The following is a 5,867-nucleotide window of genomic DNA, read 5'->3' as shown; positions in this document are numbered from 1 at the left end:
CCCTAATACCCTTTGGCTACCAACCCCTATGACCATCCCTGCCCTCCAAACCTAGGCAACCACTAGTCTACTTTCTGTCTCTGGAGATTTCCATATTCTGGACATTTTATATGAATGAAATAATATACTATGTAGTCTTCTGAGACTAGCATAATGTTCTCAAGCTTCATCCATGTTGTAGCATATTGGAAAGTGTTTGACTCTATGGCCATACCACATTTTGTTTATCCATTTGTCAGTTGATGGCAATGTGGTGTTTCCATCTTTTGGTTATTACTAGTAACGCTGCTGCAGACATATGTGTACAGATTTTTCATTTCTTTCTTTTTTTTTTTTTTAGATTTTTCATTTCTTAAGGGAAAAGACCTGGGAATATATACCTACAAATGGAATTGCTGAGTCAAATGGTAACCTGGTGTTTAATCCTTTGGTGAGATGTCAAACTTTTCTGAAGTAGCTGTACCATTTTCTATGTGCCGGCAGTGTATGAGGGATCCAATTTCCTCACATCCTGCCAACATTTATCATCTCACTTTTAGATTCTAGCCATTTGAGTGGGTGCAAGGTGGTATCTCACTGTCATTTTGATGCACATTTCTCTGATGACCAAATGATGTTGAGCATTTTTTCATGCATTTATTGGCCATTTCTACATCTTCCTTGGAAAAAAATGATAATTCAGATCTTTTGCCCATTTATTGAGTTATTTGTGGTGTGTTTTTTTTTAAATTACTGAGTTGTAAGGGTTTTTTTAATGTATGTGTATTCAGGATACAAGTTCCTTATCAAATACATGATTTTCAAATATTTTATCCTATTCCATGAGTTGCCTTTTTGCTATTTTGATGGTGTCCTTTGAGACACCAAAGTTTAAATTTTGATGAAGTCTAATTTACCTTTTTTTCTTTTGTTCTTGTGTTCTTGCTGTCATATCTAAGAATCTTTTGCTAAATCCACAAAAATGAATGTTTATGCCCATGCTTTCTTTTCTTTTTTTTTCTTTTTTAAAACTTTATTTATTTACTTGAGAGAGAGAGAGAGAGAGAGCAAGAGTAGGTTGAGGGGCAGAGGGAGAAGCAGACTCCCCACTGAGCAGGGAGCCTGATTTGGGCTTGATTCAGGGACTCCAGAATCATGACCTGAGCAGAAAGCAGACATACCCAACCATGCCCAACCAACTGAGCCATCCAGGCACTCCACCCATATTTTCTTCAAAGAGTTTTAGCTCTTACATTTAGGTCTTTGATCCATTTGGAGGTAATGTTGGCATACGGTATGAGGTAAGAATCCCACTTCATTCTTTTGCACATGGCTATCCAGTTGTCTCAGCATCTCTGTTGAAATACTATTCTTTCCCACATTGGATGATGGTCTCAGTACATCAAAAATGAATGGACCACAGATGTATGGGTTTATTCCTGGACTCTCAATTCTATTCCATCAATCTGTGTGTTTATTCTTGTGCCAGAACCATACTATCTCAATTACTGTTGCTTTGTAGTAAGTATTGAAATTGAGGAGTGTTCGTCCTCTTCCTCATTCTTCTTTCTGAAGATTATTTTGACTATTCTGCATCCCCTGCAATGCCATGTGAATCTAAGAATCCAGTTATCAGTTTCAGCAAAGAAGTCAGCTGGGATTCTTATTGGAATTACATGTAATCTGCATATCAGTTTGGGGACTATTTCCACCTTAACAATAAGTCTTTCGATTCATGAATAGGGAATATTTTCCCAATTGTTCAGATCTTCTTTAATTGGTTTTACACTTTTCAGGGTAGTGTAAGTTCTGCACTTCTTTTAAAAAATTTATTTGTTGCTTTGTGCAGTGGCACTATCATAGCCAATGAAGTTTATCCGAGGTGCGATTATTGCTAATTAAAAAATTTATCCATAAAGAGCTATTCTTTTTGGTGTTATTACAAATGGAATTATTTTATTAATTTCATTTTTGAATTTTCCTTAACATTAAAAAATACTTCTTATTATTGGGGTGCCAGGGTGGCTCGGTTGGTTAAGCAGGCGCGTAACCTTGGTCTCAGCTCAAGTCTTGATCTCAGGGTTGTGAGTTCAAGCCCCAAGTTGGAATCCATGCTGGGCATGGAGCCTACTTAAAAAAAAATGCTATTTATTGTTAAAATTTCAAACATATGTAAAAGATTCTTCATCACCTTCAGCAATTATCATCTAATGGCTGATCTTTTTTTCACTTTTATCCCATCCACTCTATCCATCCAGAAATACTTTAAAGCAAATTTCAGGTATGGTATTCTTTCCTTTATAAGCACTTCAGAATATATCTTTAAAAGCTAAAGATCTTTAGACATCACTACATTATTATCATTATGCCTAAAATATTAACATTAATCTCTTGCTATCATCCTGTATCCAAGCAGTTATTACTTCTCTCTCTCTCTCTCCCTGAGTACTCAATCACTTCATCCTTGTGTGCATACATTTTTCTGCTTCACTTACACAATTAACTGAAACCTACTTAAAGTAAGATACTGTATTATATTCATCATTGTAACTAAATGTCTGTTGTGGGAAGGCATGATGCTTCACAGGGTTTTCACTGACTTTCATTTGCTTAGAATTACCTCCTTGTAATATAGAATGAAAGACAACAATTCCATAAGGCAACATCTGTTTCAACTTGACACATTTTGTGTTAGGAATTTTGTCAGATGAATTGTCCAAAATATAAGAAATCTATTAGACGGTTTATAAAGGAGTATTGACTTATGTGATTTTGAATTAAAGAAATATTTTCCCCGAAATTATCCCATAAGATGAGTTAGCCTGGGAGAAAATATAGTTACATTTTGGTACAATTTCTATAGATTTGGATTCCACTCAGTACTTAACTAAGGTCTTCTGAGGTTTAAGTAGCGACTTGTCTTTGTTTGGACAGTGAGTCAGAATTGGATATTAAAAGCTTGTTTATAAGTTTCCATTTCCTCCATGTTGAGCTTGGTTCCTGCAGAAGTCACAATCAAATTATGTCTAGACAGAATATTAACATCTATCCTGACTTCCTTTGTCCTCTGTTGTGTCTAAGGTATGTGTGCACTGTCAGAACAAGACTACATTGCAAATCAAATAAACTCTTCACTTAGATGTATTCCTGCAAATTTCCAATTTTAACTAGTGCTGTGAAAATTTCTTGGATACAAATATAGCTAAATATGAAAAAATAAATTGATTTCAGCATTCTTATTCCAAATAAATAAATTCAAATTCTAGTCCAAATTTGGGGTGTGACCTTTCTCTTCTATAGAAAAATAAAAAAGACAATTTTAATCTGAGATAAGGAGTTAACTGTAGGAAAGACGGGTACCATGCCTTCCTTAGGGAGAGATGCACATTATTTTTCATGAATCTCTTATTCTGAATCCCCTGGGACTTGGAGAATAAGACAAAATTTAGCAATTCTGTGCTCCCTTTTAGTTTCTATTTTTTTTTTGCTTGTTTTTGTTTATTTTCCCAATTTATTAGAATTGCCCAGATTTATGTTGGCCTTATAGTGCATTAATTGTGAAAGTCTATATATATATATATACATATATATATATAAACCTAAATTGCTAGTAACCCATGAACAGTTTCTGAAAGAAAACATGGCCCTTGATTCTTTTCTTGTTCTCAGCTTTATTGTGGCATATTTGACATTGTACTTGTATTAGTAACCAAGGGGAGAGAAGTCAGAGCAGTACAGACTTTTAACCAGTCCCTCCTATGGTCTGCCCACCTAGGCAAAGCTGCCAAGGGCCAAGAAAACAGTGGATAGGCCACTCCTCTCTGCCCCCATGCCAGGACAAGTTCCCAGAGAATCAGGGTCCACTGAGTAAGGAAAAGGAGGGCAGCAAAGGACAGAGGCCAGGGAGGGAAGAAGCAAACAGAGCTTCTTGGTGGGCTGGTTCAACCTCTTGGCCCCTCACTCTCAGTAGGATTGGCCAAATGCCTAATTCCAAACTCACAAGAGAAACCAAGCGTGGGTACACTTGGTTCTGTCCCTGGGACTCCCCCTCTCTGATAATACCATGCCTCTTAAGAGAAAAGTGTTAGATTTTGACACAGCAGAGGTAGATTCAAATCCTGGCCTTGCTGGTTAGAGTGGTCTGGCCTTGGGCAATTTATTGCATGTTCCCAAGCTTCAATATCCAGCTCTGCAAAGGGTTATTGAGAAGAGTAAGAGGCATACATAACTGGAAACATCCAGTGCCCAGGTCATGGGATTCAAGCAGCTGTCAAGATAGGGAAAAGCAGCAGGAGGTCTTTATCCCATGTATTCTTTTTCAAGATTTTATTTATTTATTTGAGAGAGAGGGAAGAGAGAATGAGTGAGTGCACGTGGGGGGAGCAGTAGAGTGAGAGAGGGGGAATCTGAAGCAGACTCCACATGAGCTCAGAGCCCGACATAAGGCTGGAACCAACAACTTTGAGATCGTGACCTGAGCTGAAATCAAGGGTCAGATGCTGAACTGACTGAACCATCCAGGTGCCCCTCTTTGTCCCATGTTTTGACCCACTTAGTTCTGGAAGAGCAGACACACCAGACATAGCCCCAACCTTCAGATTGCCCAGCACAGTGCTGGCTCACAAGGAAGATACCCAAGCAGTAAGTTCTGATGGGACACAGCTGTAAGGCCAGCTGTGGATGCCAAATGACACCTCGCAGTGTTGGCAGTTGCGGAGGTCAGACCTCTCTGGTTATCCCACATCAGCCATGGCACATCCAGCAGGCCTCATTCCTCAGCACCTCGCCCTGCTCTTGGGGATGGAGATCTCACCCTTTTCATCTATAAGGAGTTCACAAAACACGTTCATGAAGAGTGCTGTGGATTGAATGGATTGAATTGACATAATTCAATCCCCCTCAGGCTCATATGTCTAAACCCCCCAAACCTTAGTGTATCAGATTGTCGCTGTGTCTGGAGACAGGGCCTATGAAGAGGCGACTGGTTGAAATGAGGCCGCTCACGACTCTGGTCAATGATACTATATATGTTACACTTGAAAATTACATTTTCTTAAATGTTCTCACCACACACCACAAGAAGGTAATTATGTGAGGTGATGGAGGTATTAGGTAACCCTATTGTGGTAATTTCACAATATATAGGTTTATCCAGTCGTCACATTGTCCACCTTAAATTTGCATAATGTGGGCAGCCTGGGTGGTTCAGTGGTTTAGCACCGCCTTCAGCCCAGGGTGTAATCCTGGAGACCCGGAATCAAGTCCCACGTTGGGCTCCCTGCATGGAGCCTACTTCTCCCTCTGCCTGTATCTCTGCGCCTCTCTCTCTCTGTGTGTGTGTGTGGTCTCAGGAATAAATAAATAAAATCTTTAAAAATTTTTGCACAGTGTGATGTGTCAATTAGATCTCAATAAAGCTAAAAACAAAAATGAAGCATTTAGGTGGGGTCCTAACCCAACCTGACTGATGTCCTTATAGTAAGAGGGACTTTGTTTGTTTTCTAATTATTTATTTATTTATTCATGAGAGACACACAGAGAGACAGGCAGAGGGAGAGGCAGGCTTCCCTGCAGGGAGCCCGATGTGGGACTTGATCCCAGGACTCAAGGATCACGACGCAACCACTGAGCCACCCAGGTGCCCCTAGGAAGAGGGAATTTGGACATGCAGAGACTAGGGATGTGCCTGCACAGAGGAAAGGCCATGTGAGGCCACAACAAGAAGGCAGCCATCCCGCAACCCCACAAGAGAGGCTTCAGAAGAAACCAAACTTGCCAACACCCTGATCTCTAACTTTTAGCATTTAGAACCTAGAGAAAATTAATTTCTGTTGTTTAAATCTCCCAGCCTGTGGCACTTTGTCACAGCCGCCCTAGCAGACTAAGTC

General features: G+C 39.6%; 1 non-coding gene across 1 annotated transcript; it reads left to right on the top strand.

Annotated features, from left to right (window-relative positions):
- The first annotated feature begins 1,816 nt into the window (after nucleotides 1–1,816).
- LOC129512249 (U4 spliceosomal RNA) lies at nucleotides 1,817–1,955 on the top strand. The gene has a single exon (XR_008664992.1). It is a non-coding gene; the product is annotated as a U4 spliceosomal RNA (small nuclear RNA).
- Nucleotides 1,956–5,867: the final 3,912 nt, after the last annotated feature.

This window comes from Nyctereutes procyonoides, unplaced genomic scaffold (genome assembly GCF_905146905.1).
Source record: "Nyctereutes procyonoides isolate TBG_1078 unplaced genomic scaffold, NYPRO_anot_genome, whole genome shotgun sequence".
In the NCBI taxonomy this organism is placed as follows: domain Eukaryota; kingdom Metazoa; phylum Chordata; class Mammalia; order Carnivora; family Canidae; genus Nyctereutes; species Nyctereutes procyonoides.
This window is presented reverse-complemented; position numbering and strand designations above follow the sequence as displayed.